Source organism: Triturus cristatus, chromosome 3_1 (genome assembly GCF_964204655.1).
Source record: "Triturus cristatus chromosome 3_1, aTriCri1.1, whole genome shotgun sequence".
NCBI classification, from domain to species: Eukaryota; Metazoa; Chordata; class Amphibia; order Caudata; family Salamandridae; genus Triturus; species Triturus cristatus.
Window position 1 is genome coordinate 1,066,337,943 of NC_140583.1, and position 15,749 is coordinate 1,066,353,691.

A 15,749-nucleotide genomic window follows, 5' to 3' on the forward strand; every position below is an offset into this window, starting at 1 on the left:
CTTCAAAAGGGCTGGTTTCTGCCCTAGAAGCGCCATATGTTCGCTGGAAACTAAATCCCCTGCCTCTATAAGAAGGACACAAGAGTTCTCTGTCCTCGGCTGATTTCTTCACCAGATCTTCCAGTTGAGGACCAAACGGGTTAGGTCCAAATCAGAGAATGCGGGACACCAGAGACTTCTGTAAATTGCCAACTTTCAAGTTTCTTAACCAGAGATGTCCTCTTGCTGAAATCACTGATCCGGAAACCAAAACTGCCACTCACAAGCCATCGAAACACAAGAATCTCACTTCTTGCTCCATCGTGGATAATCTCGAAGAGCCATCACCAACTTGCTGGAGCCCCTCTTCTAATGCCTGGAAATCATGCAGAATGGATTATACTGCATAAGAAGCATAGGCACCAGTTCAAATTGTAAAGTTAGAGGCTACATTGCCGTGCCTAATTGCTCTATCCACCTTTTTATGTGATGCATCAGAGGGAGAGGCATCTAGGACAGAAGTGTCCCTCCATAAAACAGACCATTCACCGAGCGTCAGCCTTCACCTGGGCCGGGAACTCCTCCTAAAAAATGTTCCAGGGTATATCTTTTAGCCACAAATCTTGGAAAGGTGGATTTATTAACATCCTCTTGCTCTCTTGAGAGCAGATTCCTGATAGCCTTATGAATGTGTACGGTGCGAATAATAAATGTGCTTGTCAGGAGCAGAAGGCGGAGGCAGAAGAGTCAAATTAGACCTAATATGTCCAATAACTTCAGAGAGGTCTGATCCTTGAATGCTCCACTTCCTCGTCAGAAACATCCATGTCTGCAGGAGCAGTAGAGGGTCTCCTCTTTGAAGGTGGAGGACCCTTTCTGGCTTTGTTAATCATCTCATGCAAGATGTATAGTTGCTGACGCTTATGCCATTCCTATGTTGCTGCAGCCTAAGGAGGTGTCTGCCCATCAGAGGAATGAGTAACATGTTCTCAGGTCTCTTGCCTTCCATGTCTGATAACATAGCCCAGCTGAGTAGCAAGTCATCCAGGACTACTTCCTGTTTATATATTGTTGCTTAGCAACATGTACCCCGAAGAACCCGGTAATCACGTGGAACCCCTATCTTAAAGTCAGGCGGGGCACCCAAAATAAAATTAATATAATCGTTTTGCTGAAAAACATACATTTGGGGATGGCCGACATCTGAGCAGCAGTGGCACCGAAGTAGCGGTGCCACTCTTCTCTGCACAAACACTGCACGCCGGGGCAACCGTTGCAGCCCTTGCTCATGTCTGAGCTCTCACTCAAGGAGTACAACCATCAGGTGGGGCCACAAGCTCTGGGGTGGGGGCGGAGTTCTGTAGGCTATTTACATCTACACAACCCTACTTGCTGTAACACTCAGAGCAAGCAGCACAGACTTTGGTCAGAACACATGCATGTTCACATATCGCTGTTAGTGTTTAAAGCAGCTTAGGTAAATACATATCATGTTAGTCGGCGTGAAGAATTTGAGTCTAAAGGGGCAGATTTGCAAGCCCATTGCGCCACTTTTGCGTCACTTTTAACATGGGAAATGTGACGCAAAAGGGGCGCAAGGGGCTTGTAAATCTGCCCCAAAGTGTATTTCCACTAACAGTGGCCGGCTCTGCTCGTTAGATCTCACTCCTAAGAATTCTCATGGCGTGAGAGCTCTGAGCGTGAGTAACACTTAATGCATTTCAGGCACAGGCGTGAGAAGGAGCCCTCACTGACCTTACTTCGCAAGTATGAAAGGCACAGTGGGGTGAGATGTAGTAGCACCCTGCAAAGAGAGTGTGTGGCTTAACGGCTAGAGAGGCCGACTTTAAAGCTGGGGAACCAAGTTCGAGTCTGGCGCGAGCCTCGAACATGCTGTGATTCTGGGCAAATCACTTACTCTCCCCGTGCCTAAAAATGAATGTGTCCGTCTGTAATGCAACTGGTGCTCATTCTCTGTCACCTCGGCGTCGAGTTCGCGGCCCCGCTATATGAAACTGCAAAATATAACAATAATAAAAAAAATTGCAGAAACGCGACATACACACACACACTTCAAAGTGAGAGGAAGTTCTCAGCAAAGCTGACAAGAAACCGGCATGGGGGTGAGAACTGTGTAAATATTGAAGCCCGCCCTCCGTACCTGCAGACAGGAGCTGTCCCCGTGCTGTTCTACTTTGAGGGAGTCCTCGTGCTGCGCGGTGGGCGGGGACTACAGAGAGCTGTCTCGGACGTTTTGATACTGCGTTGCTAGGCAGCAGCTGGGTAACTAGGGACGCTTGACCGGGTTCCGGGGAGGCCTGTCCTGAGAGCACTTGCTGCTGCTGTCAGGTGTAAATTAATTAAATAACAAAATACAGGTATCGCACGAACAAAGAACTAAGTCACTTTCATAAATGTAACCAGGTCTCCTGGAACTTACTCTGGTTGGATACTTCACGAGACATTTCCCATAATATGCACAACCTCCCTCTTACTTTAGAAATTCCAGCGCACAGGTCTCTGTACAACACTCCCTGTCCCAGACTGCACTGCGTCCCATTTCAGACGGAAAGACCTTGCACTATTACATGCCATAACCTCTCTGCGTGGCATTACTGAGTGACACAAACCTCTAAATCAGGGTCACTGTAAGCTGACCAGTGAGGGTTAGACTGTCTTGCTCCCGTGTGAATTAGTGCCCTGTGTAACAGGGCCACCCCCTTCGGGCACTAGGCCTAAGCGCGCGGTGCTGGATCAATGACACACACACAGAGCTGTGGTGTGAGCCGGAAGACCTTGTCTAGTCTCTGTCCTTTTAATGTATAGCCTCTTGCCACGCCTGGCCAGAGGATGCATTAGTTGCAGTTCCGGGGCATATCGTCACAGCGGCCGGCGCTTAGTGGTTGATTGATACGCCAGTGGCGGCTCCTCCGCAATGGCGGAGGAGCGGTGCCTAACTGCTTTCAAGCAGTGCTAAAGGAAGGGGGAACATAACATGATAATAACTTTCAGTTATTATCATGTCATGTTTCCTTTGCGGGCAGGGCCGCTCTGCTCACAGAGCAGGACAAGGGCAGGGTGGTTTGCTCACTCAAGTGCGCAATTACTGTTTGGTCGGCCCACTTAGGCCGCCCAAACCAGTCATGCGCACTTTCCCCTTCTCCATGCAGGCTGCATTACAGCCTCCATGGAGAACAAGCACAGGCAACCATTCCCTGAGTCTCTGGTTTAGGAGTGGATAGGGCCTGAGGTTGTAAAGGTGGTGACGGGAGCGGTTGTTATTGTCCTCAGACTCATGGCTGCCCTGACAGGAATTGATGACATTGTGTCTTGTGACACTTGACAAAGGGGTAGGGCTGTTTGCCGCCCCCCTCACCTCCCCCCACCCCCACAGCCTGACTGCCAATATGAGCTCTTCCACTTGTTCTCTTGTCCTCAGCTTCTGAGATAGGCTGTGTTGGAGAGTCGACTCTCCGGAACAATGACACATTTCTGGTGAATGTTTCTTGACCCTTTTGGGTGGTGATCATGGTACAGTCTGAGTGGATAACTGTCCAGGTTCTGGGCTCAAATGGGGTTAAAAATGTCCACCCTGACTTTAATGGACACAAACAATGAAAAGATAGCAATAGGCAAGATGTAAGGGGCAACAAGCGGGGATGGGGACCGACAGCGTCCACGCTTTTTCAGCATTTTGGGGAGGGAGAGAGGCACTCTGCCTAGTTGGGGAGTGGGGAGTTTTAAATCCGCGGGCAGGGGGTCAGGGTGGGGGACTGGGGAAGGGAGGAGGGATGAGGGGTATTCTATTTTTCACTGTTTTGTTGATTTAAAACGTGGCTGTTGTATTCTGCTGGGTACCGGGTTCCAAGCACAGTTGAAAGTCATTCAAGATTGGCTGATATTGCCTGTTGATTATCCATTAACATTAATCCACTTTATTGCGAATTGCATCATAATATGTGATGGGGGGTGAAAGAGACCGAACGATCTCTGTCCTGACCTGGAATGTAAACGGGATGGGAGACTATAAAGAGGGGAATAGTACAACAATATCTGAAAAAACACTCCCCGGACCTTGTATTACTGCAGGAAACTCACCTGACTAGACAGAAAAGTAAGGCCCTCGCTAGGTGGGGCTACAAACTCCTAGTGCATGCAGATTACACCACTGGCTCAAGAGGGACGGGAATCCTGGTGAGAAGAAATACACCCCTGATTGTGCACAAGACATGGGCAGCCCCATTGGGACGATTTGCAGTGTTGGAGGCCCAGTGGGAGGGGAGAGTGCTCAACGTCGTCTCTGTATACCTGCCGCCGGCATTAGGTAAAACATCGCTGGTAGACCTAGGTAATATATTAACAAGGCTCCTTAATTATAGGCGGGGATTACAACATGACCATGGGCGATACAAAGGAGAGGTACCCACTACGGACGGGACTGAGACCAAACGGGCTCATGGCAGACTTCACCACAGCAATGGGGCTGATTGACGTAGGGCGAGCGCTGCAACCGATGGTTACATCATACACATCATACACATATTTTTCTAATGTACACAACAGTCTATCCCGAATTGATTATTTTTTAGCATACGAAGCCTCGCTGGGGAGTTTTAGACATCCAAAGGCCTTGCCAAGGGGTATATTGGCTCACTCTCCGGTCTGGATTGAATTCACACACTGGGAGCAACAGACACGCACGGCCATCACCATTAACCCGTGGCTCCTGACCATATCTGACATAAAACAGGACTTATGCACTCAAACTGGGAACTATTTGAAAGAAAATCTGGGCTCAGTTGACTCAGCGCAAACCATTTGGGAGGCGTATAAAGCGGTTTTGAAGGGGTAAGCCTTGTCCCTTAATATACGTGGTATATTAAAATGAAGCACCAACTGTTAGTCCAGGTAGAAGAGGAACTCCAAAAGCTGGAATTGGAACATGCAAATGATCCCACAGACAGCACACATCATAGATTGACACTAAAACAGGACGAATACCGAATTAAAACTAGAGAACACATGCTGGCCAAACACCGCAGCACTCAACACAGAATATACAAATTGGGAGACAGGGCTTGAAAAACCCTTGTGTGTTTAGAGAGACGGGAGCAAGGTGCAAAATGGGTGCCCTACCTGACACTGCCGGGAGGCGAGACAATCACGCACCCTAGGGACATAGCGGAGGCATTCACAGACCACTTAGTGAGGGTATACTCCCCTTCTATCACATACACGATGGAAGATTCACGCCAACTCCTACTAGATAGTGACGTACCGTCCCTTTCAGACTTAGACAGAGACACCTTAGATGAAGACCTTACCGACGAGGAGATTCGAAATGCCATCGGTCAGATAAAGTCTGGAAAAGCGATGGGGCCTAATGGCACTCCCATCGAGTTTCTAAAGGTTATGGCTCCTCAGATAGTCCCACATCTCTGAGCTATGTATGAAGAAAATTACGAGAAAGGAAAGTTGCCGGAAGATCAACGTCTGGCCACTATAGTGGTTATCCATAAACCCGGGAAACCCACAGATAGCTGCGGCTCGTACAGGCCTATATCATTGATCAATGCCGAAGCTAAGATCCTAGCAAAAGCTCTGGCCAGTCGACTCGTGGCAGTAATCTCTTCCCTGGTACACCCAAATCAATCCGGTTTCATGCCGGGGAGAAATACGGCTCTCAACATCTGCCGCCTCCATAATGTGATGGCGCGTAGGGAATTTCTGGAAGAGGACGCCGTGGTGTCGTCCTTGGATGCTTCCATGGCATTTGACTCTATAGAATGGCCATATCTCTTTGAAGTCCTTAGAAGGGTGTGTCTGGGCCCCAAGTTTATAGGTTGGGTAAAACTAATATATACTGATATACGAGGACAGGTGAGAGCTAACGGCTACACGTCTTGTGCGTTCACGCTGAAAAGGGGTACTAGACAAGGGTGCCCTTTGTCCCCACTGATATTCTCCCTCATATTGGAGCCCCTGGTGGCGTGGGTGCGTAGAGACGTGATGGTACGGGGGCTGCGGTGGGTGGTGGACCTAGAAGATCGAATATCCTTGTATGCCGATGACATACTACTATATCTTGCTTCCCCATATAAATCGGGACGTACTCTGGCTAAGTGATCAACTGGAGTAAGTCAGTGCTATTTGTCCTCTGGGAGAGGTACCGCGACTTCCAGCAAACTGTGTGATTGAAGTGGCCAGGGACGGTTTCAAATGCTTAGGTGTTTTTGCCACGTCAGACCCGGTTTTGTTTTATAATCTGAACTTGGCGCCCCCGCTCAATAGGCTAAGAGCGGATGTGAAACATTGGCAGTCCTTGCCTCTCTCCCTGGGGGGTCGTGCGGCCCTCCTCAAGATGCTAGCTCTTCCACGCTTTTTATATATCCTTCAGAACAGCCCAAATCAAATCCCAGATTCATATTTTACAGCGGTGGAGAGTGAAGTCCGAACGCTGCTATGGGATGGTGGAGCTCCCACGGTGGCGATGAAGAAATTAACAAAAGGATGGTTCGACGGAGGCATAGCATTACCAGACCTTCAGCTCTACTACTGGGCTGCACAACTAGTAGCCATAAGTCATTGGATATATCACCCCCCTACCGACCCGGCATATGCTCTGGATAGGTACTAAATAGATCGCTCCGGCTTTTTAGGGGCCTTATACTCGCGCAATAGAAGAAAGAGCTATTTTGGGCCCACCCTGCACACACTGGGAATCTGGCAAAAAGCAAACACTCGCATGGGTTGGGCAGACACTCTCACCGGGGCGACGCCACTGTGGTACTCCCAGAGACTGGGCATACTGTGTTACCAACCTGGGTTCGATAAATGGGATATGATAGGAATCTCAGCAGTAAAGGATCTGGTTAAGAAGGGCCCGATACTTACGTTTGTGGAACTCCAGAAACAGCATCAAATGACTCAAGGGGAGATATTCTGATACCTGCAAATACGGCATGAAATGCAGGCGGCCTTTCCAAACTTTACAGATATACCGGACTTATCACCATTAGCTTGTTAGATGGGCCGCTACACTCCAAAGCTATATCTCTAACTTATAAAAAAGTTAGCAATAATCTGCCTGATACCTTTGGTGAACTTAGGGAGCAGTGGCAAGGCGACGTGGGTCTAATCGATGATGAAGACTGGCGATTGGCCCTTATGTCCCCATGAGAGGCAGCCATCGCACTCAGATTTAGACTGATACAGCTCAGAATCCTACACCGATCGTACATGACAGGGAAAACCTTGGCTAAAATAGGCACCAGACCTGACGACCTATGCTTGAGAGGCTTCCGACAACAGGCCACCTTCTATCACACTATCTGGGAGTGCCCAGCTATTCATCCTCTATGGGAAGAAGCCACACACCACATACAGACAGCACTGGGAAAGGAGGTGGTCCTGACACCGCAGCTGGGGTTACTAAACATCTGGGCCGCAACCGACCTCAATGACATTGAACAGCAGTTAGTGACACTGGGATACACACTGGCCAAACAGGAATTGGCGAGAGGATGGGGAGGGGCGACTCCACCCACCACCTCTGCATGGATGAAAGAATTGGATAGGTGCATGATCGCGGAGACGGAAGTCTTTATAGCCCGGGAATGCCCCAAAAAATGGTATAGGAAATGGTCCAAATGGAATGTATATCGTGGAGACATATGTATATCCCCGATGGTGGAGTTAGAAATGCGTAGGAATACGGACAGAGAAGCGATTGATTAACGTATATGTGATGCTGACCCATGTATTATGAGTAATGGTATATATAACTTGGAAATTTGTTATGTTCTGATATATGTTTGACTGTCACTGAAATCAATAAAAACATTTATTAATAAAATAATAATAATAAATAAATAAATGTCCATCCTGGTCTCCTGTCCTTTATCAATACTTTGTCTCCTGGGGATATTACTTGACCTCTTGCATGCTGCCTCATGCTGGCATGTATACTGGTTTGAGCGTGCCTAGCCTGGGCACAAGCTGGATGATATGGAGGTGGAGCCCATCCTGGGGAGACTGGGATGGTGTCACACAAGTGTCCGCTGAGCATTAGGGGCTATGGGGACTGTTGTGTGGTGCAGTGAGGTGTCCCTCTGTATTCTCTTAGAAACCTGTGCATGCTCAGTTCTTAATTGGTGCCTTCAGCAACAGCAGTTCTGAGGGTTTTGTTCAGGGTGCGCATGAAGCACTCAACTTCGCAGTTAGCTAGTGGCCATTGAGGGGTAATGCTGCAATGTTTGATCCCCAAGTTGTCCAGAAGTCTTAGAACTCTGATCCCTGGAAGGATGGGCTATTGTCTGTCTTTATTGCATGTGGGAGGCCAAACAGCATAAAAGTTCTTTCCAGCAGCGGGGCCATGTTTGCGAAGGTTATGGATTTTACCACCTCAACAATGGAAAACTAGGAGTAGCTGTCAACCATTACGGTTTTAATGCATCCATCTGGGAATCTCCCAAAGTTTAGGCTCACCTGAGACCATGGGGTGGTGGTTCCTCAGTGATGATGGGCGCTGGTGGTTCATGGAGACTTGTGAGCTGACACAAGGACAGCGTTTCACGGCTTCATCAACAGCTGCCACTCGCCCGGGAAAACAGACCTTTTCTCTAATTCTGGCCTTCATTCGAACCGTCCCTTGGTGTCCTCCATGAGCTAAGGCCGTTACCTTGTCTTGCAGGTTTTTGGGTATAACAATATGGATCCCTTGCAGTACTGGGATGGTACTCAACTCATTATGAACCCTCCACATTTTGATCAGGCGTTCCTTTTCAGGGCAAAGCCAGTCGTTGGTCTGTCTTAAAAAATTCTGCCAAGACCCTCGATGGAGGGCGTCTATAACCTTCATTAGGACAGGAGTTCAATCTGTCTCTTGGGATTGAAATGGCCCACTGTTGTTTTGCTCAGCAAGGCTTCTTTAACCTTTTGGAAAGGCTCCTCTTCCTTCTGGCCCCACTGCCAGCGGCATCCACTTTCATCAGGGCGCGTAGAGGCTCTGCAATGGTGGCTAGGTTCGGGATGAACTGGCCACAATAGATGACCATGCCCATGAAGCTTCGAACTTCAGATACTGTTGTTGGTACTGGGGCTTGCTTGAGGGCATGCGACTTGCTTCGATCAATCTAGACTCTGTCTTGGTCAAAGACATAGTTGAAGAACTCAATAGGACTTTGAAAGAAGAAGCACTTCTCCCAGTGGAGGGTGACACCATGCTCTGACAGCCTCTTTAGTGCTGCTCAGAGGTGTCTATGGCGCTCCTCGGCAGTTGCAGAGTGGATCAGGATGTCATCACTCACATTCATGACCCCTTGCAGGCCAGACAGTGTCTCTCTGATAGCATCTTGGAATATTTCCGCTGGGACGAGCTCCAGAAATTCAGCCTTTTATATCTGCGTAAACCCAGATGCGTTGAGAAGGTGGTGATGTAGCGACTCTCCTCTGCTAGCAGCAGCTGGTGGTATCCTGCTTTGAGATCCAGCTTAGAGTCCCACCATGACCCATTCAGGTCAGCAATTATGTCATCCATTGTCAGAGTAATATGTTGTTCCTGCTTTATGGCTTGGTTGGGAAGTTGCATATCAATGCAGAGCCGTATCGTGCCAGCCTCCTTTGGTTTTTCAGCGATGGCCATCGGGGACACGCATGGGGTTGGACCGCGTACTTTCTTTGTCACCCCTAGGCTTTCCAACTTGCTTAGCTCTCGCTCCACTAGTGCTCTCAGATGGAAAGGCACATGCCTGTGGCGAAGAGCGATTGGCTTCACAGTTTTGTCGATGTGTAGCCTCACTAGCGGGGCCTTCAGGCACCGAGCCCTTGGAACAATTCGCGGAACTGACTGATGAGTTTGTCTACTTGGAATGCTTTCATGTTCCCTGCAAAATATTCTAATCCGAGGTCTTCCACAGTGTGGCTGCCGATGTGCGTGTTGGCCTCTTTGTCAACAACATGGACAGTTGCTGTGACTTCTCGTTCTTCAGATCTTATTTGTTCTGTCATTTTTCCTCTTAGCGAGAGCAGCGGTTGGCTTCCATATGTGAATATTTTAGTATTCATATGGGAAACATCCTTTACCCCGCATGCGTTACTCCACAGTGCCATTACCCTGGAGATTTTACACCGCAAAATCTTTTACAACGCAGGGCTTTACACCGCAAACTATTACAACGCATTCCCTAAAGAAACGCCACAGTAGAGTTAGAATAGTAAATTGCATTGTAACGGGGAATGCATTGTAATAGTTTGCGGTGTAAAGCCCTGCGTTGTAAAACATTTTGTGGTGTGAAAACTGCTGGCTAATGGCACACGGAGTAAAAGTGTGCGGAGTAAAGCGTCCTATTCATTCAGACTGACTAACGGTGGCCTTTGTTGCAGGGGCTGATATTGTTGTATTCCCGTTACATTTACTGAAGCACCTGTGTCAACGAGGGCTTTGATGCTGGACCCTGTGACGTCAACCAGATGGGTGGGCTGGGGCCGTTGGTGTTGTTTTAGTTCATTTGTGAAGGATAAAAGGAATACTTCTCCTCATCATTAGGTGAGGATTTCTCCAGCTGGTGTGTGGGTACCTTGGTGGCCCCAAAGGATGTATGGTAATCCGTGGACAGCTGTCAGACTCACTTTGGTCGGGACTTGCCCCTTCTTGTGTCTTGTCTTTTGAGGTCACTTCTACAGACGGAGGCAAAATGGTTTCATTTACCACATTTAGAGCATATGCAACATTGGGCTGGGCATTCGTCCAGTGGATTCTCTCTGCAGCTGCAGTGATCACAGCTCAATCCCATCTGACGTTGCACTGACGTCTTCGTTTTCCTTGCCTTGCTGCCAGTGTTGCTGCCACTAGCGCATTCCACTTTCACCGTACGCATGCGTTCTGGCTCTTGCGTGATTGCAATATCCATTTCAGCAGCTCTTGCCACAGACATATCATGAGACCTGCCCAGAATCCGAATATCATCCATACTGATGTTTGGTTGCCTCAGCATAAGCCCTCTTAGTACTTTGCTTCTGGAGACCCTTGATGATTTGGGCCCACACCGCTTTGGGTTGATCGTTAGCTGTACAAGTACTGGTTAGTTCACACAGTTGTGTGCTGAAAGTGTCTATCAATTCACCTTCCATCTGGCAAGCTTGGCAGAGCTTGAAACGTTCAAAGTCTGGGTTTAATTCTGGGTCAAAATGTGCATTGAGTGCTTCTTCTGCAGCCTCATGGTCAGTCGCAGCACCTGTGTTAGGGAGGTGCTCAAATCATTTGTAGATTTCTTCGCTTGCATAATGAAGTAGGAGAGGATGCTTTATGGCCCCATCGGACTCACGGATATCTATGAAGTCGTTTTCTAACCTTCCAAGCAATGTCTTCCAAGACAGTGAGGCTGTTGCTGGGTCCGCTAACTCTCTTAAGGGTGGCAGGGCGCCAACTATTGCATGTGTTGGGGCAGGCAGGTGACACCCTTGGCTGAGTTGCTACATTAGCGTCATCTGGATGTAACATGTTATTATCTCCTGGCATGTCCCTACACTCTCTTTTACTTCGTTTTGTGTTTTTATTCATTATGATACCCTTATCACATGTTGCATCTCTTATTGTAACTGGTTCTTTCTTATTTTTTCTCTTAGGGTGCTGGTGTTTCACAGTATCAGATTGATATGTCTTCCTCTGATAGGCGCCCTGAGGCCAAGTGAGGCAGCGGTCAGCTATAATGATGCAGACGGAGGTGTCGGGCCATCTCAACAGGGCGTCCGAGCTTGCGGAAGTGGGAAAGGAGGAGGGCCGCTGAGCGCTCAGTGCAGCTGGGCTGGGCCGGGCAGCTGTGAAGCCATCAGCTGAGACTCGTTCTCTGTTGCGAGCCACGTGATGTGGTTGGAGTAGTGAGGAGGCTGGGAGCGGAGGCTTGCACAGCCAGCCACAGGGCAGAAGCAGCACTGAGTGTTCACAATGGTCGGGGGGCAGTTCTCACCTCTGAAATGAGGCAGGTATTTGGTCGGTGGCCCGTCACAGCTGGCACTGGATAATGTCTTTGCTATGTGTGTTCTGCACACCACTGATATAAGTTGACTAGACTGGAGTTGATGCAGGCCTCATAGACTCCACCACAGAACAGGTTGATGGTGGTTAGCGAGAGTCAGCAGTGTAGTGCCCATAGAGTCACTCTAGGGACAGCAGTGTGGCCCTCGATGCAGGTGGGGCTGGACATCCCACCCTCATTGCCGGTGAAATAGGGCCACCCGCTTCAGAAACCGGTCCCAGGAAGCTTGTTTCCGGTCCAGGGAAGGCATGGCTTGGCAGTTCAGGCTGGACTGTTCCCAAGAGGCACAGGGTCAGACTGATTTGCATATGGCCATGTCTGAACTGGGGTGGCAGAGTGGGCTAAAGAACGGTGATGGATCAAACCCAGATCTGTTGACTGGGTGTGAGTGTTTGATTGGTTCTGATGCTCCGTCCATCACCACCCCCTTTTGTACCGCTTTGTCCACCCGCTTCAGGCTCAGCGTGCCTCGCTGGATCAATGACACACAAACACATACAGAGCTATAGTGTGGGCCAGAAAACCGTGTGCGGTATCTGCCAGTTTATTATATAGCCGCTGGCCACGCTTGGTCGGAGGATGCATTAGGTGCAGTTCCGGGGCATATCATCAGGGCGGGGGCTGTGCCTGGTGGTTGTTACACGTTGGACAAGGATAGGGATGTACTCTATTAGAGGAGGAGTATGCCTCAGTAATTGGCAGGTGTCTGCCTGCGTGTAACAACCGCTAAGTAAAAGTAGGCATGAATGGCTGTCAGGCTGCGGGTAGTGGCAGCTCGCTTGGCACCTGTTGTGTCCTCATTTTGGCGCCACATTTCCTCCGGTGAGCGCACTGCAAAAAGTTCGGTCTAACTCTGTACTGGCTCAACCTCTGCATGCCATTAGCCTGGTCCGTTCCCCTGCTCGAACAAAGACGTGAACAGCTAATCCTCAGTTTCAGAGAGTAGTGCAAGGAAACCTCAGTCGGCGGAGTGCCCATCCGTCTTAATTGGTAACTGCTTGGCAGATTTAGAAAGTATGTGGAAGGTGAGTGACCATGCAGCCAGCTCCCCTGTCTCTGACCAAACAAATAGGATTTTTTTCTGATTCATATTTCCCCCTAGAAAGTAGCTGCAGTAGTGAGCCTCCATCCATGGGAGCACGTCACATGTGCTGTGTCCCGGGTCATAATAATGACACCAGACACCGGTTATGATCTGGCAGAACCTACCTTGAGCCACCAGCTCTGGCCATTTCATTATTAACTTGCCAACATCACATGGGCTAAACCAAACCAGAACAGAGTAACTAGAAAATCCCCTCACATCAACATAATACCATACCTCCAGTCGAGCATGTCCAATGCACCATTTCTTCCCAAATATTAAACGTTCAACATGACAGACTTCATAATTCTTCAAATGCTCCACCTCCCTTATCCTACTGTTCCTAATCACAGTATCTTTTTCAAGGAGTAGGATGAGCCTGGATATGGTACGGAGGATGCTCAGAGGCCCCATATACATACCTCCCCTCACATTCACTTCAGAGTCTGCCCCTGACTTGGACATTCCGTGAGGACAAGGCACTCTCACCTTCTCTGGAGGAGCCAGAGCGGGAGGCACTTCCATCCCGTCGCGGACAATACCACAGCCTCATCTGGTGAGGCTCGATCACGTGACTCAGAAAATGAGGGCACTTCTGCATCATATCCCACTCAGTCAGTTTCTTTGAGAATGAAACATTACAGTAACTGTCCCAACCCTTCAGCGTGATGTCACCTTTATGTCCCAAACCCGCACTGTCCACCAGGGATTGAGAATTGTCCAATTCTTTAAATCAGCTCCTCAAACCTAGCTGGGAGCCCTTCGAGTTCAGTGGAACGCAAATTTGGAAAACCACAAATCCTTAGCATTCACACAGCTCAGCAGCATCCCGGCACTGCCTTGCGTGACCCCCACTTTGGCTTAAGTGGTGGAGTATTCTTCAGAAGTTGAAGTGGTGAACATGCCAGCTTGGGGTAGTGGACTCTGATGTGCATATGGACACACTCTAACTTCAGTGGGCCTCAATGGCGGTTGACTCTCCAGGATGTCAAACAGCTGCTTTGCCATTACATAGATGGAGGCACCCGTCTCGATGGGGTTATTTTATGTTGATTTGTATAGCGCACTAATCACCCAAAAGTGTATCCAGGCACTTGATTGTGAGCCAATAGCAGCCTCCTTCCGATTAGTACGTTTGTTTGGGGTTGATAGTGACTTTGTGTAACTTTGGTCTATGGCACGTATGATGTGTACTGTTTCTTCCCATTCATCATCATTCATGTCACCAACCTGTTGCTCACCTGCGTGAGGGGTGAAGGCATGCATGATCTCCTTGGTGAGTTCCTTCTGGGGCCCAGAGAGTCTGCTGGCGTTTGCAAAATTGTTTAGTTTTCTGCAGGCAGAATGCTTTTTCCCACTTGCTGGGCAATTCCCTCAAGGGCAAAATGACATCTGCAGTGTCTGCAGGAATGGTGAGGCTCTGGTCATCCTTTTGTTTTCTTTCCAGGGGTCTCTCCCTTGGTGTTCTGATTCATTGACTCACTCTTTATCAGTTTATTGAAAGCAGCTTCCATGTGAGAGGCTTGGGCCTTCAATAGTTCTTTGGAGCGCTCTAGTGTTTGGATGTCTTGTAAGAATTTGCCCCGGCTCTTGCAGCATCTACTATCTCAATTTAGCAGAGGTGTATCCCTGGATAAACTGGACTCTGATCTCTTCTGTTTCACCCTGAACATGCATGCAGTGGCGGCTGGCATATATGGGGGATGAGGGGTGGTGGGGGCGAGCGTACTTAAAATATTATATATGTAATAAACAACTTACCTGAACTCAGCGACGTCCTCGCTCCAGCCCGCTTCTTGCGACACAGGAACTGGATGCTGGCACTCCCTTGGCCAATCCTGGCGCTGCTCACACCAGCATGAGAGCAGCGCTATGATTGGTGGTAGCAGCCTCACTCCACAGCGCTCTGGAGGCTTTGGCTTTCTCTAACCCAGCTGTCTTGAGACAGCTGTGTTAGAGATGTTTAAAGTGCACATGTGTGGCTGGCTGTCACAAGAGGGCAGGCCAAAAAGACATGAGCACTTTAAACAAACAGTGCCATACCAGCACACCCTCCTCCCAGCTGAGTAACATGTTTCTGTTACTTAGCAGCGGCCCGTCACCGTCCTGACACTCGGCTCAGGACAGGGGATGAAAAATTAAATGGTAATTAATTACTATTTTATTTTTCATCTTTGGCGGGATTTTTGAGTGGGGCTACCCTCCTCCCCTCAAACGGTGGAGCCGCCCCTGCATGCATGTATTGGCCAGCTCATTAAGCCGGGTGTAGAATACATCCCCGAATCCTCCAGGCATTGTCGAGCTTGCTGCAATATGAACTTCTCTTGATCAAGGTTTGTCAGTGCGGCAAAAGTGGGGCATATATGAACAGAGGGCTAATCTCAGGCAGATTTTGTGAACATTTGTAAAGGTCTTCCAGGCACTCAGTGCAGTATCAGAGAATGTCTCCTGTTATCTTATATTGCTGTGGGGGCAAAATACATGTCCAGGGGGTCTACCCACAACTTCCACTTGGGGGCATGCGCGGATGGTGGCCCAGAAATGGTGAAGGGTTCAATAACTGGTAGGCCATAGTGGTGATACTTATTGCTTGCTGGGCCATCTGGCTGATGGTGTGGTATTTTATGCTATTTTGTGGCAGTGCAGGCTTT

General features: G+C 48.9%; 1 protein-coding gene across 1 annotated transcript in view; it reads right to left on the bottom strand.

Annotated features, from left to right (window-relative positions):
* The window catches only part of DRC12 (dynein regulatory complex subunit 12 homolog), a 74,404-nt gene extending 72,200 nt beyond the window's left edge, over positions 1 to 2,204 (bottom strand). Inside the window, exon 1 of the mRNA XM_085646452.1 lies at positions 2,141 to 2,204. The gene's annotated coding sequence lies outside the window, so the exon portion shown is untranslated. The remainder of the gene's footprint in view (positions 1 to 2,140) is intronic.
* Between the last annotated feature and the right edge of the window lie 13,545 nt (positions 2,205 to 15,749).